Source organism: Pseudochaenichthys georgianus, chromosome 12, assembly GCF_902827115.2.
Source record: "Pseudochaenichthys georgianus chromosome 12, fPseGeo1.2, whole genome shotgun sequence".
NCBI lineage: Eukaryota > Metazoa > Chordata > Actinopteri > Perciformes > Channichthyidae > Pseudochaenichthys > Pseudochaenichthys georgianus.
Genome location: NC_047514.1, coordinates 7,024,356 through 7,050,416, shown reverse-complemented (window position 1 = coordinate 7,050,416; position 26,061 = coordinate 7,024,356).

The following is a 26,061-nucleotide window of genomic DNA, read 5'->3' as shown; positions in this document are numbered from 1 at the left end:
ACAGCTTCAATCTGCCCATTCACTCTGAATGGGGTGACGTCACGTTGCCTCGCTTTTTCGCCGAACTGAATTGTGGGTAGCATAGCGGTCCGTCTCCGCCGTCAGAAGTTGAACAATGTTCAACTTCTGACACCGGAGACGCCGGAGTAGCCAGCGCCAGCCAATCAAATCCCGTTTCAGAAAATATGACAGCTCAAGCCGTAGCCAATCAAACCCGCCGTTCATTTCTATATTTCAAAAAAAGTTGGAGGAGAAACTAACTATCGCTGTAGCAAATCACCCGGTTTTGTATGACCAGACCCTCTTCACCTACCGGGATACAAACCGGAGGAACCAGCATGGAGGGAGGTGGCAGAGACAGTGGGTGAAACTGGTAGGTTTTCGCCTGTTTGGGGAGTTTATATATATATTGCTCCCATAAAATCCCCGGGGGTTTTTGCTTTGTATGTCGGGGGCGGGAGATTCATGTGATTGGTTGTTGGTCGCGTTGCTTGAATAAAATCCCCAAGCTACAGACACGCCCAGCTCCAAGCTTTTTTTGAAGCTGTAGTGTGGACGCTCCGTGATTCACGCCGCGCGTCGTCACGGTTCAAACAAGCTAAAGGCTACCACGAGAACATTCAACTCACCATGGATCCCGAACTGCTGATTAACTCACCGGAGTCACGGTACGTCCACACAGCAGCTTCAGAAGAAACTTCCACCGCTTCTCTGCCCATTGACTTTGAATGGGGATGACGTCACTTTGCCTCGCTTTTCGCCGAACTGCATTGTGGGGGAGCGAAGCGAAGATTTCCAGGATTCAATAGTTGAGCAATGTTCAACTTTTGAAGCTGAGCTGGAAGCGTCAGCCAATCAAACACGTTTATGCAAATCTGACAGTAGAAGCGCTAGCCAATCAAACCGCGTGTAAGCAGGGAGAACCAGACCGCAGTTAATTTCCTCATATTCCAAACGAGAAATTACGGTAGCAAATCACCCGGTTCTTTACGACCAGAACTATTAACGGGATACAAACCGGAGGAACCAGGCATGGAGGGAGGTGGCAGAGACAGTGGGTGAAACTGGTAGGTTTTCGCCTGTTTGGGGAGTTTATATATATATATATATATTGCTCGCATAAAATCCCCGGGGTTTTTTGCTTTGTATGTCGGGGGCGGGAGATTCATGTGATTGGTTGTTGGTCGCATTGCTCGCAAAAAATCCCCAAGCTGTCAGACACGCCCAGCTCCAAGATTTTCAAGATTTTTGAAAAGCTGCTGTGTGGACGTACCGTCAGTGTCCCACACACCAGCCGCCACCGCTCCCACTCAAGCTCCCCCAACGAGACACCTCCAACTCCAGACAGGTCCCAGGCTTCGTCTACTCCGCCAGCGAGGGCAAACAACCGGGGCCACAACAGGCACAGCCAGCTCCAATCTCAGTCAGGACTCTCTGGAAGAAGAGATCTTGTATCTCAATGGGACATTCCTGGATAAATAAAAAATAAATAAAAAAAATCTCCCCACCAACGGCAGCCTGCCTCATTAGCAGCCCCCAGCCACTCGCAGCGGCGTACCCGACACGCCTCTCGGACGGAGCCGCACTCTGAAACGGAGCCGCGCTCTGAAACGGAGCCCGAACTCAGGAGGTGGACAGTCATTCAACTCCAACGTTTCCTGAAAGAAAACGGCATCCACTTTCACCGAAATGACAACAAGGCTAGACTGTTCAACCTCTACAAAGCCTACAGCAGCACAACGGCAAGAACAACGACACATACAGCTCTTCCTGCTCCAGAGCCAACCACCGTGCGGCGTGCGCGCACCACGGGTCGTGACGTCACAGGCCTCCGTCCTCCTCCACGGACACAGCCCGACTCACCAGCACCCCCTGGTGGGGGCCAGGTCGTATTTCCCTCTGTGCCTGCTCTCTCTCTCGAGGCTTCTCAATTATTAAATGTCCCCTCCTCGACTCCCCTCCTCGAGACTTAGTCCCGCCCACAGGAGATGAGAGTGGAGGACCGAGGAGGGGAACCGAGGAAAGAGGAGGGGAAGCAGCAGACGTTTAAAGAAATGAGAACTCCTCTCCTCTGAGCGGTCATATTAAAGCGACGTCCGTTCATTATTACGTGGCAACAGCTGCATCAGCTGTCGAGTGTTTTGTCATATTTTATAATCTCTGTTAGATCAGCTGAACATTGTTCCCCCACATATTTACTTTGAATTCATTGCGAGTGCGGTATAATGAGACAATAACAGGCTACAGATGCGGTCACACACACACAAATATATTTATATACATATATGTAATTTAAAGTATGAGAGCACTCTCATAATAACGTAAAACAATCAGAGACTGGATATATCCCCCCCTCTCTCTGGTCGCTGAAATGGGGAATTGAAATTACGGAGTAAGCAGAGGACACCAAACCAACTGATACCTGTCTGTCCGCCGCATCTGCGCACTGTACAACCAGTGGCGTTTTTATATGTACAAAAGTGGTGAGGCACAAAAGACTTAGATTTCTATAAGCTTCTGCAGTGAGGTTCATGGATGGTGAGGCACTGGCACTGACTCTTCAGGTTTACAAATATTATATTTTGACCTAAATCAAAATATAATATTATTTTCAAAAGCTTTTTTTGTCTGATGCTTCAATTAATTTTAAACAGACAGTTCAACAGAAGGATACCCAAAAAAATGTAATTTTATCATTTAAATATTGAATTGTTCTCTCTTAGTAAGATCCCATTTTCAACAAAATTGCAGTCTTACCTTGACTTGAAGATGAAGTCCATTTGCCTATCCTTCTGGACAAAAATCTACTACTTTTTTGTAAAAGTCCTCCTTATGTTCTTGCAGTTTCAAAAGTCTAATCTAATCAATAGATTTATGATTCGAAAATGATAAAAGTAGGGTAGACATGTGGATATTATCCGGCTGAACAAAACGTGCATTTATCTAACAGCTACGTTTCCCACAGACCTTATTTGGAGCTATTTTCTAAAATCCTATATGGAGAAATCTCATTGCTTTTTTGTCAAGGGAAGCCATGCGCAGCTTACTTCCTGGTTTTAGGACGCGTCACTGCAGCTGTCTCGTCTCCTCTTCACACACCACACTTTTCGCGGCACACTTACATCCAATCAGCTCTGAATTATGTGAGATGACGTATGGTGGGGATGGCAGCACTATGCCCCTATGGTCATTATTTTCTGTCACACACATTAAATAGGAAAATACTGTGAGCATGCGCAGTGTAGTTTTTACAGTCACCGTTCACTTAGACAGAGAGAGGGAGGGGCGGGATCGGGTTTTGTCCCACATGGCTCTAAACAGCTCAATAGGCACACACTGTAGACACTAATTAGAAGAACACATACTAAAACAGCAATGTACAGACGAATCAGATGATTAAACATGATCTTAAAATATATTTTATATATATTTATCTTTTTGCATTTTTTTGTAATCATTATTTGTAATACTTTCTGCTGACACTAGGTGGGGCTGTGCCTAATGACCAGTCGCCACTGTGTACAACACACACCTACACACTAGAGGCTTCTCAATACTCAAATTTCCCCTCCTCGACTCCTCGACTCCTCGGTCCTCCGGTAGTGACCCGGAAATGAATTTCAGCACGCCATTTTGAAGGACGTCTCATTTCTCTAAATGCACACCGAGGACCAAGGATCGAGCGTCGAGGAGGCTCTCTGGAGGAGCTATAACCGAGGATACACTGATGGTTCCTCCACGGCTCCTCCGCGGATGCATTTCCGGGAACGGTGGAGGCGTGACGCACGGCCGGACTTATCTCAGCCAATGACAGCTCTGCATGCAACCCCTGGATATTATTTTAGAACCTGCTCTCATCGCAACGCGATGTTTACAGTGATAACAGCTGTGAGGTGCAGAAAGCAGAGCAGTGTGTAAAATATATATCACTCAGTATAACATGCCTACTCTCTTTATTTGCTTTAGTTTAGTAGATATCTACAAACAAAGAGTCGATATTTTTCTAAAACCATTTAGTGCTTCACATAATAAAATACACAACGGCTGTAGCCTGATTATACTTTAGGAGCTGTAGGTGTGTGTGGTACAGTGTGTAGATGCGGCGGACAGATGGGTCCCAGTTGGTTTGATGTCCTTACTTTTAATACTTGCAAATACAACTTTTGGCCCAATTCCCCATTTCAGCGACTAGAGAGAGGGGGGGGGGGGGGAAATATCCAGTCTCTGATTGTGTTACGTTATTATGAGAGTGCTCTCATACTTTAAATTGCATATATTTATATAAATATATTTGTGTCTGTGTGTCCGCATCTGTAGCCTGGTATTGTCTCATTATACCGCACTCTCAATAAATTCAAAGTAAATATGTGGGGGAACAATGTTCAGCTGATCCAGCAGAGATTATAAAATATGACAAAACACTCGACAGATGATGCAGTTGTTGCCACGTAATAATGAACGGACGTCGCTTTAATATGACCGCTCAGAGGAGAGGAGTTCTCATTTCTTTAAAGAGCCTGTGACACTATCCCAACAACTGTTGTGCAATGAAATATTGGGCTACTAGTAATCTCGAACCGTCAGTTTAAAAAAGAAAAAGCGATACCGTTCCGTTAAATATCAATAATTTCGAACATCGCGGGGAAATTCCTTCGACTCATTTTGAAGTTTTGGGGGAAGCCGGAAGTGACGTCAATGCGGGAACGCTTCGAGAGCCAAACACGGACAAAGTGTGTTGTCATGCGTAGAAATGGTGAATTACTGAGATTAGGCACGTTAATAACGTTTTAATGAAGTTGACTACAGTATATTCATATTTGTCAGTGCTTTCATGTCAATTCGGCGACATAAACATAAATGATCGTGGTGAAGATGATGATTACATTAGGATTAAAAATCGGGAGTGAGAGCTGCTGAATTTCCTCCCGTCGGATGTGATATAAAAACAAATCGATTATTTTTGTGGTTGTAAACTCAAGTGGATGAAACTACATTTATTAGTTTCATGTCAATTCGGCGAACATATGATACATTAAATGATGAGTGAGGATGATGATTAAAAATCGTTTGTTTGAGCCGGTCTGCATTTCCTGATGAGAAAACAAACCGATGCTTTTTGTAGTACACCAACAACATGGATTAAACGTGTGTTTTTTTTACCACAATGTTGGGGAAATTAATGGATGGATTATTATTATTATTCCCACTCCGATCGGGACACTAGGTCCACCGTTTCCCCGCAGCGAGGCTCCCCCCGTTGACAATTTACGTGGAATGGGTGCAGTGGCGGACTGGCCATCGGGACGAATCCCGATGGGCCGGTACCGAAGTGGGCCGGTCGGATAAGTAACTAGCACATCCCCCATAGGCGGCGAGTGAGGCTCAGGTTTGACAAGGCTAAATAACTTATTTTACCTGACGCTGCCCTCCGGAGTTTAAATCTCTCAAGTCATATTACAGGATAAAGAAAATACAGTTTAAACTGCCGTATGCAGAGAAGACGCCGACGTGTCGCACTTATCATTCATATTACATCATCCATCAGATCATCGATCATATAATATCATAATATATCATATATTTCCTTATCTGAGTCAGCTTCTCCAGCCTCATCTGGCCGTGCAACACTCACAGTGTCACAGACTGTATGCAGAAGTATTATTTAACACATTATGTTGACGAAACACTCGAGACAAATGTAATTAAAGTCAGATCCACTCGTGTCTTAGACGTGAACGCGCTCTCAGCTGGAGAGAAAAACCCTGGCTTGATTTACCGAGTTGATAACCAGCGTCGTAGGACCGCTTAGCGAGATCTCGTTTGTTAGTTTGTTGTTGTTAGTTTGTTTGTTACTCAAACATATCCAGGGTCTGTTGAACTGGCTTCGTAGTACAGGGCACAGGTGGCTAGCAGCGCTAATGTCAAAGACACAGACATTATACATTATATTTGTATTTTACCAGGATGCAGTGACACAAATATTTACATATTTACATTTACTATATACAGCACCTGCCGCCCCTGACATCCCCCACTCCCCCCGTTGACAATTTATTAGCGGTACCGAAGTGGGCCGGTCGAGAGTCCCTGGATGATTTTTAGTCCCATTCCACCACTGGCTACATGACCATATGATCGCCCATATTGAAGCACCTCATTCCTAAACTTCTAACAGATACAACATAAACCGATCCTTCAGCCTCATATGAGCTCTCAGACACGTTCAACATTAACCTGTCATCGCTGTCTGAGCTTGCTGCTGTGTGCGCCGTCGTGCGTTTACATCTGACTGTATATATATAAAGGTTTACATGCAGATGCTGGGATCCTGGACGGTGCAGCTGGAGCGCTGTGCCCGCAATGACGTCACCCATCATTTGGCGGGACTTGAAGAATCCGCGAGAAGATCCAGAAAATTGTCAACATTGAAGGCAGATTAATGGTTATCAAAGTACAAATATCCAAAATCAGTTCAGTAACGGTTTTTTCAAGGGGACAATATGTACTCAAATTGATGGGTTTGGATGATGGGGGAAAACCGTGTCACAGGCTCTTTAAACGTCTGCTGCTTCCCCTCCTCTCTACTCGGTACTCCTGTGGGCGGGACTAAGTCTCGAGGAGGGGAGCCGAGGAGGGGACATTTAAGAATTGAGAAGCCTCTACTGTACCACACACACACCTACACACTATACCACACACACCTACAGCTCCTAAAGCATAATCAGGCTACAGCCGTTGTGTATTTTATTATGTGAAGCACTAAATGGTCTTAGAAAAATATTGACTCTTTGTTTGTAGATATCTACTAAACTAAAGCAAATAAAGAGAGTAGGTCTGTTATACTGAGTGATATATATTGTACACACTGCTCTGCTTTCTGCACGGACCTCACAGCTGTTCTCACTGTAAACATCGCGTTGCGATGAGAGCAGTTTCTAAAATAATATCCAGGGGATGCATCCGGCCGTGCGTCACGCCTCCACCGTTCCCGGAAATGCATCCGTGGAGGAACTATCAGTGTATCCTCGGTTATAGCTCCTCCAGAGAGCCTCCTCGACGCTCGATCCTCGGTGTGCATTTAGAGAAATGAGACGTCCTTCAAAATGGCGCGCTGAAATTCATTTCCGGGTCACTACCGGAGGACCTAGGAGTCGAGGAGGGGAAATTTGAGTATTGAGACTGTGTCTGACATGTCGCAGCTCATGTCAACCTTTCTCTTATCCCTGTGCTCACAGGCTTCACAAAATCCCCTTGCACATACATCCCTTCATCTTCTTCTCTACCTTCAGCAGTCCACAGCAACCCACACTCTTAGCCCGGCTTAGTTGACTTTACTAGAAATTCGCGTGCAAACCCGTTGCCTTAAACCACTTAAGTTTTTACACATGCAAGAAACTTAACAGGTTACGTTGTATACACGTAGAACTTTAAGTAGACTTATCTTAGTTTACATTTGTAGTCTTATCTCAAAATCATTAGTTCACATAAATTATGTCTTAGTTGAGTATGAAATAACTTGTTTAAGTTAAATATAATAAATAACATTTATCAATGCTTAATATCATGTGTTAATATAACAAATGTCTTTTAATAAAATTAATTGTACCATTTTGATTTGGGGATTGCATTTATACATTGGCTGTCAGTCGATTAAAATATTTAATCGCATGATTGTCCATAGTTAATCGCGATTAATCGCACATTTTTGATCTGTTCTAAATGTACCTTAGAGGAATATTTTTCAAGTTTTTTATACTCTTATCAACATATGAGTTGACAAATATGCTTTATGCTAATGTTTATTATCATTTGAACAATGACAAATATTCTCATGAATATTAAACACAACAACCTCTGAACATTACAAATATTCGCCTCAATTCAACCTGGAACCTCTCTCATACAATACAAATGGGTGTGTGTGTGTGTGTGTGTGTGTGTGTGTGTGTGTGTGTGTGTGTGTGTGTGTGTGTGTGTGTGTGTGTGTGTGTGTGTGTGTGTGTGTGTGTGTGTGTGTGTGTGTGTGTGTGTGTGTGTGTGTGTGGTGTGTGTGTGTGTGTGTGTGTGTGTGTGTGTGTGTGTGTGTGTGTGTGTGTGTGTGTGTGTGTGTGTGTGTGTGTGTGTGTGTGTGTGTGTGTGTGTGTGTGTGTGTGTGTGTGTGTGTGTGTGTGTGTGTGTGTGTGTGTGTGTGTGTGTGTGTGTGTGTGTGTGTGTGTGTGCGTGTGTGTGCGTGTTGGATCGTTGGAGCTATGTGCAACTCAAGGCATATGCTCGAACGGGAGCTGCCTGGACGCTGCAATCATGTTGCGCACTATCCGTGCTGAGTGTGCTGACTTTTCGTACAATGTCCCACTGTCTGGCTTCCTGCATAAAGTCAAGTGCTCGGCGCAGTTGTGGCGAAATGTCGCTCCTCTGTTTTCATTTAAACAGCTCCTTATATCCGTTAGCGCAGCTAGCTAGCACCAGATGCTAACAACAACAATACAGTATGGTCTCTCTCTCGCGCCTCACATACACACACCCTCCCGGTCCTCCTGATGGCAAGTCGGTGCCTGCCGGTGAGCGTGGAAGTGTGGTCTGCTGCAAGCGGGCAGCAGGAGCGGGGCTGTCAGCATCAGCTTGTAGATGGTATTTTAAGGCCCTGACACACCAACCCGATATTGGGAGTCAGAGGCCGTCAGAGGCTGTCGGGCATTCGCGGCGCCGTAGTCAGGTTGGTGTGTCCCGCACCGTCGACCGTGACACGCCTTATTTGGACTGCCAGACCCGATGCATGGCCGATTCAACATGTTGAATCGGCCATGCATCAGGTCTGGCAGTCGGACCAAATAATCACTCTGATTGGCTGTTCAGCTAGCAAATCAGTGCATGAGAAGCGAAGCGGAAATGAGGGACGTAAACAAACGATTTAAGAAGGCACACACAGACTGCTATTCATTTTCATCTCATAATGGCGATCTGGAATGATGCAAACGAAGACCTGCTCATCACCTTGATCCAGGAGAGGCCAGCTCTGTATGATATTACGGAGAAAAGATACTCTTCTTCTTCTTCTTCTTCTTCTTCTCTGTCTTCCGGTTGTTGCCTCTTTTGAATGACGAATACACACTACCGCCGCCTGCTGGTAAGGAGAGTTATTGCCACTCACGCACTGAAGTCGGTGCGTGGCCAAAACGCAGGAGAACACGGCCAGGCAACAGCCGACTTCAGCGTCGGCTAGTCCTCTGGTGACTGCTTGGTGTGTCAGGGCCTTTAAACTCGATGCACTCTGAAACTACGGGGCGGCCGAGGACAAAAAATACACATGCGTTAAAATAATTTTTTGCGTTAACGCGTTATTAATTAATAACGTTAACTTGACAGCCCTAATTTAAATATTCCAATGTTTTTATTGACAAAAATAACCTCGTCAACCAGAAGGCAAGCAAAGACAGGAATTAGAACCCACAACTTGTAACAATATGTGTGTGAAGAATCACACACCTGACAGTGAAAGTCAGCGAACAGTGCTGAACATTATGATGTCACTGGTAGCAGCTGAACAGCAGTAACAAGTGTCAGTGCATTTCTTTACATTGTAAGCTGGTTCTTCAATGTTTGCAACCTTGGCTTTAGTTCATCTTGGCCCAACGTGAGAAGAACCTTTTGGATGAACTGGAATGTGAGCATCATAGTCTTGGGGTAGTTGAGATGCAGTGCGTATGTAAGACCAAACAGAAATCGCTTTTGGCAGGTCTTGGATGTTGTCGATCACAACTTGTCCCTCAAGGATGATCTTCAGCGAGGCTGGACTGCGATGCAGGGAAGATGAGGGACTAGCACCTTCATGCTCAACCAGGAGGATCCCAATGGCAATGTCGCGGAACGAGTCCTCATCATCAGTGTCCTGAAACGACAGCAACATAAGAGCACAATCAGGACATGTTTCATTAAATAACCATGAATAATACACTATAGTCATAAGAGAGTCAGACACATAAGGAAAGGTGTGAGTTGGTTCTGCTGGAATAGAGCACAAACAGATCACTCAAAGAGGTTGGAAAGAGCTGTTGCTATTAGTGCTGACCGAGAAATCATATTTTCGTTGTCATCGCAATATGAACATGCGTGATACAAAAAATAGCACTAAACAATTAATAAGAAATGATTTAATTTAGAGATGGTATGGAAACCCAATATTAAACGTAACCCACATTTGGTATACCAGCTAAGACAAAAGCTGTCTGTATGAACTGTTTAGCTCAGTTTGCCACGTATCTTAAAACGTTGCGTATTCTTGTGAATTCACTTGCTGAGAAAAAGCAGGACCCCCCCCCGGTCGGGTAGCGGTACCTGCAGGCAGTGACCCACAGCAGCAGTGGAAGGAGGACAAAATAAATGATACTGACAGATGTCTGTGTTCTTCATTCTTTCAAAACTTGCCTCAGTATAATGCTGTCAGGAATATTCAGATTCTTTATTGACATTTTAGATTTTTTTCCAGTGAGATATTAATGTATATAATGACTGATGCTGGTATAACCGTTATACTATTGCTGCTCTAGAATCACTACAGGTACAGCTGCTAGAGGAGGGGCTGCTTTGTCTCAGCCAGCAGCACACTTTATAAGATCTGCCACATTTAAAAACAAGTGGCAAACTAACCTACACAGTTAAGACTATATAAGCGGCTTTTGTCTTGTTTGTAACAATTTCACCAATATTTATCGGCCAGAACTAATCGTACCAGTGATAAGTGGAACAATCTTAATCTGTAATTGTATAAAACCTCACAGGGTTTACCAGGGACAGGAACTAACAAATAATGGTGCTTTTAAATACTCTGTGAGAAGGTAAGAGGTTACTTACAGAGCCTGCTTTGTAGAAGTCTGTGGGGTTGTCGCCAAGGATAATTGGAAGCCCTCTGAGCACCAGAGTCCGGATATCAGTTGGCTCAGTAGTCTGTTGGGGGAGTACAATTACAACAAGTTACACAGCTAGAATGACAAGAAATTGTTGGTATATTTGACTCTTTACCACAGCTGTAGGACAGGAAAATAACCCGTTTTTTTTCCAGCTGAATCTTTGTCCTTGTCATTAGTTTGTTTATTTTTGTATATATGATGTATTTGTGACATTGTCAAACACAGAAAGCATACATACATAGACCCTCACATGTACAATAAAGGGAGTAAAAGAGACCATTCTACCAGGGTCAACAGTTTAACCCAGAGGTGCCCAGTACGTCGACGTTGAATGACTCGCAATGCTGGTAGATCGCGAGTCATTCATAAAAAAAAAAATCCAGTTCCGTTAGAATAGGCAAAACAGGTTTTGATCCCTCCTCCCTGTAGTACCCCTCACTGCAGTGCGCAGTACCTCAACATGGGCGGAGCCTCAACGCCCCTCCTTCTCAACCTTTGAGGCACATGACTGACGGCACCTCCTTCCCAACAATAGACTGTATATATAAAGTTCCCAACCTTTGAGGCACGTGACTGACGGCCCCTCCTTCTCAACCTTTGAGGCACGTGACGAGCTTCACAGAGGATGCGTTACATCCTGTTTCCGGGGTAGTAGTTATGTTCTGTTAATCATAGCGTCAGAGTATTAACTATTTTAACATATTATATCTTATATTATTAATATATATATATATATATATATATATATATGTTAGGGCTGTCAAGTTAACGCGTTAATAACGCGTTAACGCAAAAAAATTAACGCCACTAATTATTTTAACGCGATTAGCGCATGTGTATTTTTTTTTTCTCAGCCGCCCCGTAGTTTCAGAGCGCATCGAGTTTAAAATACCATCTACAAGCTGATGCTGACAGCCCCCCTCCTGCTGCCCGCTTGCAGCAGACCACACTTCCACGCTCACCGGCAGGCACCGACTGGCCATCTGGAGGACCGGGAGGGCGTGTGTATGTGTGGCCCGAGCGAGCGAGAGAGAGACCTTACGGGCATTGTTGTTGTTAGCATCTGGTGCTAGCTAGCTGCGCTAACGGATATAAGGAGCTGTTTAAATGAAAACAGAGGAGCGCTCTATCCACACAACTGTGGGTCAGCACACTCAGCACGGATAGTGCAACATGATTGCAGCGTCCAGGCAGCTCCCGTTCGAGCATATGCCTTGAGTTGCACATAGCTCCAACGATCCATCACACACACACACACACACACACACACACACACACACACACACACACACCATTTGTATTGTATTATTGTATGAGAGAGGTTCCAGGTTGAATTGAGGCGAATATTTGTAATGTTCAGAGGTTGTTGTGTTTAATATTCATGAAAATATTTGTCATTGTTCAAATGATAATAAACAGTTGCATAAAGCACATTTGTCCACTCATATGTTGATAAGAGTATTAAAAACTTGAAAAATATTCCTCTAAGGTACATTTAGAACAGATCAAAAATGTGCGATTAATCGCGATTAACTATGGACAATCATGCGATTAAATATTTTAATCGACTGACAGCCCTAATATATATTAGGGCTGTCAGTCGATTAAAATATTTAATCGCGATTAATCTAATTAATCGCACATTTTTTATCTGTTCTAAATGTACCTTAGAGGAATATTTTTCAAGCTAGCTAGCACCAGATGCTAACAACAATAATGCACGGAAGGTGTCTCTCGCTCGCTCGGGCCACACACACATCTGCCACAAGCGGGCGGCAGGAGCGGGGCTGTCAGCATCAGCTTGTAGATGGTATTTTAAACTCGATGCGCTCTGAATCTACGGGGCGGCCGAGGAAAAAAAATACACATGCGTTAATCGGGTTAAAATAATTAGTGGCGTACATTTTTTTTTTGCGTTAACGTTAACTTGACAGCCCTAATATATATATATTAGTGCTGTCAAAATTATCGCGTTAACGGCGGTAATTAATTTTTTGAATTAATTGCGTTAAAATATTTAACGCATTTAACGCATGTGCAGAATGGCCCACCCCATACGTGCCACCAGTGGCAGCTCCAGGGTATGGCTGGGGTAGGCTACACCCATACCAAGAAATGGCTTAGCCCCACCATGAAAAATGATGTTAAAGTAAACAAAATAAAGTCTGCCAACTCGCGCGGAGTAAATTGCACAGACAGCAGTTAGTAAGATTGATTTCAGTAGCCACGGTTTTGAAAACTTTTGTCACGTAGTGATCGACTTCTCAATAGAACATCTTTGATAATGTCTTCTGGCCAATCAGAATCAAGATAACGGCGTCGTGTTGTTGCAGGAAGTCCCGACGGAGAATACTTTTGCTGTAGTACATGGGTGCACATAACTAACTGGTACGCAGGTTATGTGCTTAATCTGAAATGCGTACCGTCACTTGTGTCACAAAGCGCAATTGCGTACCGACGTACTTGTGAGGAATTGCAGTATCTCCTTCTCCTTTTTTCTGTTTGTTTGTCTGTCTTCCTGGCTGGGCGTGGTTGACCTACTTTCCGTTTTCCGCCCAACTCACCTCCGCTCCTGTTTCTCATCATCACTGATTACCACTACTCACCTGCTGCTGCTTAAAACTTCGGTTCGATCATCAGACTTCGCCAGTTCTTCGTATACTCACAGTGGTAAACTCCAGTTCCGGCTGACTAGTATTGCTAGTCTTTTTGTATACTCTTCCAGTTGGATTTGTTCATATACTAATCCTGTTCTGTTTTGTGCCTGTTCCAGATACTCCATATTCCATTCCGTCCTGCCTGCCACGTCCAGCCCAACCTCCGTCTCATCCCTGCTCCACGTTCTTCCCACTCTGTTGAGAGTTTACTTTGTCTCCTGCCTGTTTTTTGAGGACGTAAATAAATCCAGTTTTTTTGACACTTCACCTAAGTCTCCGTCCCAAGTGTTCTTGCATAGCGGGTTCAAGTTTTGAGTCTCTTTACGAGGAGCGTAACAGTACTTGTGAAGCTTTTCCAGAAGGCGGTTCGATCACCGGACGACAGAGTCGGCCTACGTGTGCACAGACAAGGCTGCTGTTAACGTCGGTCTGTACAACGGAATTGTGACAAAACTACGCCAACCGGCTGCGGAGGGAGACTCCCCCCCCCCCTTCACTGAAGAACTGCGCTAAAATAGCTGATCATAACATTCACACTCCCCCCCCCCCCCCCCCCCCCCCCCCTGTTGACTTTCCTGAAGTACTCCCCCGTTGATAGAAATCAACACGTAATGAATTAAGACCCCACGGTTTGATGATTGATAGGTGTGTGGGTTGTCTTTCATTTTGACATGCAGACATTTTTTATAATAAACATAGATACTGTATGTTAAATGGATATATCCGCCTTCTTTCATTTATCTTTCCATTCCCACAACAATATTCATAAATAAATATTTTAGACAGTTCGAATGGTGATTAATCATGATTAATTAATTTTTAAGCTGTGATTAATCTGATTAAAAATTGTAATCGTTTGATAATGATACCGGTAATATAATGATACCTTGAGGTCTGTGATGATGGCGAGTGATCTGTCGCCATGGCAACGACATATAACAATGTAAAACTCAAATTAAACACATTAACAGCCTTCAAAGCATATTTTAATGTCTATTTGCATGTTAATTGCATCAATTATTTCAGTTATGACTTCAAGAAAGGGTCTTCATTTGTTTTTTAACGTACACCTTTTTAATTTTAATTTAAATTTCAGAGGAAATATTGTATATTTACTCACTTTTTACTGAAAAACATGTGATATAAATGAAATCATATCACATTATTTCCTACCAGTATTTTAAAAAATATATTAAAAAAAGTGCCATCGTATTGACAAATTGATAGAATTGACAGGATAATATCAATGGTAATATAATACTGTGAACAGAGCCATTCCGCATGTACTTCTACTTTTGATACTTCGAGTACATTTAGCTGATAATACTTATACTCTTTTACTTAAGAAACACTTTGAATTCAGGACTTTCAATTTTATTGAACACATAAAGCAACAGACAAGACAGGACAAAATAATACACAGACAGATCGTGACAACTAATACATTTTGAGGCATTAGTGAACCTAATACAGCTGATTGTAACATCTCCCCCCCAGCAGCGGTCATTCATGACCCCATCTCAAATGATGGCCTGCTTCTTTTGTGGAACCTCACAACCTCTTCATCCTAAAATATATTTGACAAAGAGAGGTTAAATGTTTAACACTCACACTGGTTCAAGACTTTATCATTTGTGATTCAACAACTTCTACCTGCATTGCCTTTTCCTCCCGTCGCCTCTTGCAGTCTTGCGACCTCTCTTGTTCAGACCTTGGTGAATGAAAGACAAACATTAAAAACATTCATTAAAAATGATATAGTCAGGTTACAGTGTAACAAATAGTCTCAAGAATGCAAATGTAAATTGTAAAATTAAAGAAACATACGGCATGGGAAAGGTTTTGAGGAGAACTTGGCACCACCAATGCCTAATTTGCTGCATGTTTGTCTTGGAATATAAAAAGCACACAACCAGATGAGTCAACAACACATGTCCTGAAAAGTCTTGTATCCACAAGTGATATCAATGAAAAACTGAAATATGAAACCCTTATTTCTACATACCTCATTGAAATCAAATTGGGCTCTTGCCACAATGTAAAATGCGTACTGTAAATAAAGAAATATTATGTTAGGTTGTTGTGATGCGATGGTGTTCATTGACAAATAATATTCCTCCGTGAATGTTGTTTTGGATATAAATAAATCACAGCATGTCTCAAACTATGAGCAATAATGGAGTGCATAGCATGCTGAAAGCAGTATACATTTGTATACATTATTATAAACAGAAAAATAGGACTACTATATGTTTACTGTATATCCAGTATCTTACCATCAAAACAAACACCCCACAGTTGTTCGAGAACCCTTGTCTTAGTAGGCCCTGTAGTGTGAAAAGTGTCAAAAATGACAATTACATCAAACTCTTCAGTAGAATAATTTTAACAAATCTAACCTGGACATCATCCACACAAAGACTTGCTCAAGGCCCAGGGCACAAGATCTGAGCAAGGTTTCTGTGAACACAATGCATGTGAAAGTTAAAGGTCCAAGGTATGGTTCTTTCTACTGATCATAATACCATTGTTGAGGGATATTACAATAGAAAAATACTGTGCAATTGTCCAAACTCAGATTGGTTTCTCATACATTATCTCTGTATAGTATTGAGTTTTCACTCCCTGTGCTAAACGGCTCGATGGAGTTCCTGCCCCCACCCTCCTGTGCGTCCAGTGTCAGAATCTCAGAACAACAGAATTCTGACCGATTGGTCAGCTCTGCCACTCTGTTCTGATTAGTCAACCACCAGAGAGGCTCTGCCCCTGTTGACATCTGCGGTGAAGTGGTTTAGCGGGTACTTAGCAACATAGCAATACTAGATTTGAGAATCGATAGATAGAGTTATATAGATAAATAGATAGCTTACATATAGCATACAATGGCGTATGGAGCATACAATTTCGAACCTCCGTTCGATCCTAGAATAGACCAAATCGCGAGTCTTGCCTCGCCGTTCACTAGAGCAGACCAAACAGTGTCATTGTGGTACGTTTTTATCTAGTATATGTCTTACATTTCAGATGTCATCAGATGTACCTACAACTGTTGTTATTTAGGTGCCGTTGTGGAAACTGCGCTTTGATGCCAAGTGACGGAGAAAACGTGTGCTGCAATAGCATAAGAAAGGTAGCCTAGCTTAGTTACATTATGTCGGCAGCTAGCTGAAAACACCAACAGTAGCACACATATACCAAGATATACAGCATACATATTTTTCAAGTCAATAGACTATTCAATGCACTTTTATTACTTCCTTAGTAATTGAATGTTTATTTTGTAAACCTTTCCCATAGTTGGTTTAATTGCTAAACGTGTTTTGTAACACATCTTACCTTCATAGGTTGTAACACGCATGCTGCAAGTTCCAGAACCCATTAACTGCATGGTTGATCACCCAGGACTAGAGCCTAACTGCTTGAACCCATACACCCTGCAGAATCTCCACAATATTTATAAATACAGTTTCGGACCTTTGACAAATACAACGGAAGAAGAGTAAGTTATTGTTACCTGTAATAAACTACTACCGTTTGATGAAAAATCAAATCATGGTTTACTATATTTGAATGATATGTTAAAGGAGCAAATAATTCAGGAAAGAAAGGCTACTAAGTATTTCCATCAAACTTTAATTTCACAAATGTACAAAATGTGTGAATGTATATGTATACACTGTACATCATCCATTCCTCTCCTGATAGGCGTTTTCGATATCTTGCGTATCGCAGCTTTCTAAGCTGGTGCTGGGGATATTTAGGGCGAGGCATCAGAGTGGTGATTCCATCGTGTGTTGTGCTCCGGATCCGCCAGGAGTTTCCAGATCTGGCTGGACACTATGTAGGATTTCGACTTCCTTTGGGGGGAAACGGGAGAAACGGCTGACAATCATTTCCTCCTTGGGGGACCTGTCAAATTGAGTTGACAGGTCCTCTGGGACGTGGATTAGTTTCAGCTCGTCCACAAAGGGTGTAGGGTCCAGAAAGACTTTGTGAAACACAAGCCTCGTCAGCTCATCCACATAGACTGAAAAAGAAAGCATTGTATAAATAATTTGTTATTGTTATTCACTTTTTGTATTTAATGTAATACTTTTATTGTTCATTGTATCTTTAATCATTTGAAATGTAAGTTCTGTTAATAATAATAAAAACAAATATTTCACAACTTACTGTATGTAGGGTCGTTCTTAACAGGCTTGACCGTACACTCTCCCCTCTTTGATTTTGGATAAGCCAATTTGAAGACAAGTTTTCCTGCAGCAGTTGTCGCTTGGTCACGCCCAGCATTCTCGTTGTGATGCATTGCTGCTAGACACAACCTATAGAATAGCAAAATAAAATAAGACTTTGTCTTATGACAGAATAAAACCCTCATGCCACTAAACAGTGACTGTGTTATAAGATGCTACAGAATAAAGTATACAGTGTATTACCTGCACAACATTCCAATGAAGGGGAAAACCACATTTTTTGGGGTAAAACGCAGAATTAAGTTGTGGAAGGACTCCAGGGATGAGGTCTGGTAGTGATGGCTTACGGTACGTCCACACAGCAGCTTTTCAAAAATCTTGAAAATCTTGGAGCTGGGCGTGTCTGACAGCTTGGGGATTTTTTGCGAGCAATGCGACCAACAACCAATCACATGAATCTCTCGCCCACGACATACAAAGCAAAGAACCCCAGGGATTTTATGCGAGCAATATATATATATGGGCCATTCTACCGAATTGGACCAAAGTAAGATTGGAAATATTTTGACATTTTGTATGTTTTTTTCCCAAAACTTTTTCCATATATATTTTGTCCCATATCTAAATTACACATATCTAGTAAAAGAACCGTACATGTTTATATCGTATTTTCAGACTGCATTGGAATGTTCTTCCTCTCCCAAAAATGGTCACTACCGAAACATAGTACATACACTGTAGTAAAAACCTGTTAAGATTGTTTTTCCTTCCCTTCTCTAAATAGTATTTTAACAAATATTTCTTGAAGGTTTTTCACAATTAAATCAATAAAGTGAACTTTTAATCAAATTTCAAAGTTCAATTTATACAATTCATAAAAATCTTAATGCAATCTTTCTTTGTAAAATTCATAATACTGATCATATTGATTCCAGAGTTGATGATTGTTGAAATTGAACATACATTAAACCAATCAGTATCATATCATTTTAGTTGATAACTCAATATACTTTATTTTTTACAAAACATCCACTGTTTCGGTAGTGACCACAGTATTTTGTTCTCAAGGTTGTATCATATTCCCTCAACCTTATTGCTTGATCTTAAGTCATTACTGCCTTATATTGGAAATATTACAAACACAAATGTTTTGGGGTCAATAGAATCATTTTATTTTTGAAGACATAACAATTGTTTATCCATAACCACTACACAGAAAATAATTACCCAGGTGGGTTCAGAAGAAAACATTGACACAATTGATATTATGCTGTTGCTGTCAGGCTTCTGAACGCTAACCAACGTATCCCTGAACGGTTTGTAACGAATAGGTTCAACATCTAAAAGAAAAATACACAAGAAAGTGATATGCACTAGAATCTGAACTGATCATGAACACACATTTCACCACTTCCGTACCGGATGGCATGCATGCACGCACATGTGCCCAAACAAACACAAACACACACATACACCAGCTTTACAGACAGGCGACATCTATTGAAAATCACTGCAGTACACTTTGGATCCTACCTAGCATGCATGGAAGACAGCAGTTCCATATGGTAAATCTATATAGTTTGAAACGGATCTTGGTGACACACAAATGAAATAAAAACACACCAACACACTGAAGTCATTACCTGAAAGCTTGTTTTTGTTCTAAACCCAAAGAAAACAACACCCTGCAGAGAATTCTGAGAGGATTCCCACATGACAGCCACCCAATCTCACACACACACACACACACGCACGCACGCGCGCACACACACACACACACACACCTGTATGTTTAAGGGGGTTTGTCAGACACCATCACAAATCAATTTACAAATTGAGTTTTTTACATACTGCGGCAAACACTCTTGGGCTGATCTGGACATGCCTCTGTGTTACGTTTTCTGGTGGAGGGATTAAGGTGACAACCTTGTCCACTGTGTACCAGATCTTGTCCTCTAGTCGCGGCCAAAAGAAACGGTTTCGCCCAATCTAGTGCATGACTTTGACCTCAAGGCCATCTGCAGACAGATAACGGACAAAAAAAGGACATTGAGCAAGACATGATAAGTGTTGCTTGTATTGCAATCTTATAATACTATGAAGTTATGTTTGATTAAAAGGGAAAGGGAATATGAGAATAGAAGATGGCCAAGTGAGAATAAATTGAAAGAGAAATATCATGCAATGTAGCTAAATGTTGAAATGTGAGACAAAAAAGAAAAGATGTACAAATCACCTTCTGCTATGTCTGCAATGATTCCCGGATATGGGTTATCGTCATATGTGATGACACACCACTTTCCAAGAAGGTCTTTAGTGATGTCATCAACTGGACAGAGAGTCCCTTCATACGCAGAGCTTGGGGTGGAATGGCTTCCATTTTCTGGGGCTGTTGGTTCAGATGTTCTCACATCTCTTCCAAGTTGTACTTGAGGTGCAATGTTGTTGGACGATGGGTGGAAACAGGGACAGATGGCCTCTCTGTTGCAGAAGCAGCTCAGCACTCTATAGTGGATCGTGCCAGGCGTAATGCAGATAACCTGATGAATGCTCAGTGTACCTTTGATGGTGGTCAGCACTTTTGGAAGGAGTGTGCTCACTCTGTTTATCTCGTCTTCCTCAACGTAGAAGAGTTTGACTTTTGTGAGAGGAAAGAGTGTGTCATAGAGGGCTTTTGCTGTGGGTATGTCAGTACCCCTGGCTACCTGTGAATCCGCAGTTCTCTTCATGGTGGCTCTAACGCCATCGGCAGGCCCTTTCCCGTGACCAGCTTCCAGGAAACTCCAGTTTACTGCGGTAAATCCCATCCGGAAAGGAATGGTGCTCAAGAGAAAGAAGTTCTTCTTTCCTCTATATTGCATGGTCGGCCCATCGCTGGTGAAGAAGAGCTTTTTGATCCTCGCATGGTTCTCTTTCAGGAACTGAAGAACTGGTTCAAGTTGAGCCCAAATGGCGGGAGGATCATGTTTCATGGATGGGGACAAGGCACAGAATGTCAGTGTACCATCTGTGGTGTACACAACAGCATTGTGCAGTGTAGTCTGCCTGTGGGATGCTCCAAAATGGACTTGCTGCACCTCCTTTGCATATTTGCACTGCCAGTTTTCTGCATAGTCAATGTGAATAATAGCTTCGTCTTCTTTCAGAGATGTGTGCAGGAATTGGAGCTGTGTGTACTGGTGATGGATGTTGAAGAGGTGCTTGCACACTTTGGCTTTCATTTCTCTCTCAAAATCTAAGGTGCACTGGGCTGCCCTCACATCTCTGTTTAACCGTTTTTGTCACAGTGATCTTTTGTTTTTCTCCGTCCTTTTCTTTTTCATAATCTTCTTTTTTCCTGAGCCACTGGTACCACCATGTGACTTCTGATGTACCAGTACTTGTTGTGTTTAAGAGAGACTTGTTCTTACATGAAAGACATTCCCTGTACATGCAAGCTTTAGCCTGAGTGTCACAGCACAACTCCTCTGCGACTTTGCTCAAGCTCGGTGACTTAATAATGCCAAGGTGCTTGAGCCTGTCTGCCTTCATTTGGGCATTGTCATGCAGTTTACAGACACATGTCTCCCTGTTGTTGATGTTTGGGGCAACAATCCAAAAAGGTCTTTTCCTGCAGAAAAGCGAATAGGACAGCTTAAGATGAGGCATCTCCAGCATCAACTTCTGATGCAGATTCAGCATTGTGTCAGAGAGGAACCTCTTTTGTTTCTTCTTTTTGAATCTTGTGATCGTTTCATTTTTCCCTGCTGATGCCCGACTATTGTCATCTCGACTTAAGAACATTTTGACTATCTCCATGGTCTTTTTATTACTACTTCTCTGATAGTTGAACCTCGATTGTGGCTTGTCTACAGTCTTGTTTAACTCTCTTTGGGCGATACCTACAGTTTTTTTTAGCAAATTAACAAGTTTGTATTTTCTGAGCAATCTGTCTGAGACAGCTCTTCTTAATGCATTTTTCTCTTTGTAGCTGACAGACTTGTATTTTTTGTGAAAAAGAAGGGTCTTTCTGATATTAGCAGGAACTCTGTGCTTCTGTACATTGTTCCATGTTTTTGTTCTTGGGGAACAATTTGACCCATCTGATGTCAACTTCAACCTCTGGCACCTTTTTTTATATTTTGCTTCCCTCCGCTGCATGTCTTGGACCTTCTGCTCTAGCTTCTGTAATTTTCTGGAGCTACACATTTTTTCCTTTCTCCTTTTCTTGTCTGCAGGTCTATGTTCTGGTGTCTGATCAGCCTCACTAGAAGTGCCAGTTGCACTTCTCGTCCTTTTCTGGTCTGCAGGCCTATGCTCTGGTGTCTGATCAGCCTCACTAGAAGTGCTAGGTGGTGTGGAAGCCCTGCAAATTGTCTCCATCTCTCTCTGTCGTTTCACAGACACCCTGTGCTTTTGCTGTCTTTTCCTCCATGATTTTCTGACCTTCCGTTGTTCCCTGTTCGATAAATCGCTGATACATTTCAAATTTCCTTTCGTTTTTTATTTCTTTCTCTTTCCTTTCTTACATATTCTTCGTGTTTCAGTGGGTCATCCCTCACTCTTTGTCTGTATTCTCTCAGCCTCTCTGATCCACTTTTTCTAATTCCTTTTGGCATGTTGGTGTCTTATGATTCTCTCTCCCTGAACAATTTCAGACAGAAAGTAGCATTATCTACATGTTTAAACTTTAGTCCACAAAACATAGCCTAGCTAATGTTAGCCTACATAGTTACTTACATCAGAAGACATAGACTAAACTGTGGCCACACTACTTATGTATGTAGCCCTAGCTAGCACTTTAGTAACAGGGCTGAAATAGAGGGGGGTGAGGCTAGAATGGGTAATCTGCTTAGTATTTTGAGCAAAACACTTTATAGACTTGTTTTTTATATATCCAAGACCTATAGTATATGCTTAAAAATACTATAATAGGAGAACTTTAAAACATTTATTTCAAAATAACCGGCTTACCATTCATTTTTGTGACTGTTTCGGTAGTGACGATTCTAGCTACATTTGAGCATAACTAAAGAATGCTAGCAACTACATGGCTAGCATACACGTTTTTGAAGAGGTGTACACACATAACCTAATACTTTGCATAAAACCCCCAAAAAGTGTGCTTAATAGAAGAGAATATGTGTTCGGTAGTGACAATTCTTAAGGTTACACACCGATGTTCTGATTTTGGAACAGATTTATATCAAAAGTATGGGATCGAGCTACTTACCATTCAGCCATGAGGGACAGGGATGCAGTGTCAGTGCCTTGTCAAAAATGCAGGGGTGTGGCTAAAAACCAGGCTCAGCTATTGGACTAAAACCCCTTGTGTTTCGGTAGTGACATGAAAACTGGGGACACGATTTTTTGAGTATAGTTTTTTTATTAAAAAATTAAACCCACAATAAATCTAAATATTCTGACTTTTGTTTGAATGTAATCATAAAAATCTTCTAAATACACCATCGAACAAAATAAAAAAAAAAATGTTAAGTGTTATTTACAGAACATGACATTTAGATGTCAGGGTTGGGGACAGCTACTTCCCAATAGAAAGTACCCTATAAATTATGTTTTTGTATATATTAAGCTTATCACTATCTAATGTAATGCCTTGTGTTTAATAGAACATAACATATTCTTAGTAAATATCTATGTCTGAATACTTAATTGTTTTGTTAAATAGTTTTTCTTGTTGTGGGACTGCACTTTGCACAAATTCGGTAGAATGCCCCACATATATATATATATATATTAGGGCTGTCAGTCGATTAAAATATGTAATCGCGATTAATCGCATGATTGTCCATAGTTAATCGCGATTAATCGCACATTTTTGATCTGTTCTAAATGTACCTTAGAGGAATATTTTTCAAGTTTTTAATACTCTTATCAACATATGAGTGGACAAATATGCTTTATGCTAATGTTTATTATCATTTGAACAATGACAAATATTCTCATGAATATTAAACACAACAACCTCTGAACATTACAAATATTCGCCTCAATTCAACCTGGAACCTCTCTCATACAATACAAATGGTGTGTGTGTGTGTGTGTGTGTGTGTGTGTGTGTGTGTGTGTGTGTGTGTGTGTGTGTGTGTGTGTGTGTGTGTGTGTGTGTGTGTGTGTGTGTGTGTGTGTGTGTGTGTGTGTGTGTGTGTGTGTGTGTGTGTGTGTGTGTGTGTGTGTGTGTGTGTGTGTGTGTGTGTGTGTGTGTGTGTGTGTGTGTGTGTGTGTGTGTGTGTGTGTGTGTGTGTGTGTGTGTGATCATTGGAGCTATGTGCAACTGAAGGCATATGCTCGAACGGGAGCTGCCTGGACGCTGCAATCATGTTGCTGCAATCATGAGTGTGCTGACTTCTCCTACAATGTCCCACTGTCTGGCTTCCTGCATAAAGTCAAGTGCTCGGCGCAGTTGTGTGGATCGAGCGCTCCTCTGTTTTCATTGAAACAGCTCCTTATATCCGTTAGCGCAGCTAGCTAGCACCCGATGCTAACAACAACAATGCACGTAAGGTCTCTCTCTCGCTCGCTCGGGCCACACAAACACACACCCTCCCGGTCCTCCCGATGGCCAGTCGGTGCCTGCCGGTGAGCGTGGAAGTGTGGTCTGCCACAAGCGGGCGGCAGGAGCGGGGCTGTCAGCAGCATCAGCTTGTAGATGGTATTTTAAACTCGATGCGCTCTGAAACTACGGGGCGGCCGAGGACAAAAAATACACATGCGTTAATCGCGTTAAAATAATTAGTGGCCTTAATTTTGTTTTGCGTTAACGCGTTATTAACGCGTTAACTTGACAGCCCTAATATATATATAAACTCCCCAAACAGGCGAAAACCTACCAGTTTCACCCACTGTCTCTGCCACCTCCCTCCATGCCTGGTTCCTCCGGTTTGTATCCCATTAATAGTTCTGGTCGTAAAGAACCGGGTGATTTGCTACCGTAATTTTTCGTTTGGAATATGAGGAAATGAATTGGGTCTGGCTCTCCCTGCTTACACGCGGTTTGATTGGCTAGCGCTTCTACTGTCAGATTTGCATAAACGTGTTTGATTGGCTGGCGCTTCCTACTCAGCTTCAAAAGTTGAACATTGCTCAACTTTGGAATCCTGGAAATCCTGGACATCCTGGAAATCTTCGCTTCGCTCCCCCACAATGCAGTTCGGCGAAAAGCGAGGCAAAGTGACGTCATCCCCATTCAAAGTCAATGGGCAGAGAAGCGTTGGAAGCGGTGGAAGATTCGTCTAAAGCTGCTGTGTGGACGTACCGCTAGCTTTAGCACATCTTTGAGAACTCTCTTGTTGGTGAGTATCGTTTCAACTCTGGCGAGTGTTATTGAGCCTTGAGTAAAATGACAAAGACATTAGGTAAATCACCAGCACATTAAAACATTACAACAATAATTTGCCATAACAACAATGTTATATTTACATTCTATATTGTTGATCTTATGAATGAAGTGAAATATTGAACTTACCACCTTTTAGGTAAGGTTTATTTGCATCGCTTACGGCTCCTACAGGATGTGTGCACTTGGGGAACAGGGGGTCATCATGCACGTGAACGTTTTGTAGGTGGTTGACCAGTGACGTCCACCTTGCCACCTTCTCCGGCCCCGAGGTTGTGCTCGTCGCACTCCAGTAGACATGGTTTTTTATGGTGCGCAGCCACCTCTTCAACTTCGTGTCACAGTCCTTGGAAAAACCTGATTAAAAAAAAAGCCCTTGCACAAGTTAATATTCAAGCCATAGTGTGGAAATGACGTGCTGTGATGGACAACATTCAAGGCATTATGTCATGTCTGCTGCTGATTAGAAGCTCAGGATAAATTGCATAGTAAAACAAAGGAATATCTTAACAAAGGACAGTGCCTCTGATTTGGTATTCTTCCATTACAACATATAGGGATAAATACCTTTTTCAAAGTGCCACACATCATAGAATTGTTCGATGTTGCGTTCCCTCAGGTACTTCTGGATCTGCGGATGACGGTCAGTCACAATGTACTCAACCGCCAAATCCTTTGACTCCAGATGATCTAGGCATCTTTTGAGTCCCTCCTTTTCCATGTGGTAACTACCACCTACTTTATTGCTCTGTTGGGGAATAACAAATAGGGCATAAATACACAGAAGCATGCATCAACAGCCAGCAAGCCTAAAATGATAGCACCCAGAAAGAGAATCACACCTGAACAAGCTGGAAGTCCAGAATGGTGTTGCTTCCCAGGTTCATGAGTGTGTAGCTCCCGAACTTAGCCGAGTGTCCTGAAGAAAATATAATACAGGAGGTTTCAAGGCTTTTCAACAGTACTTCAAT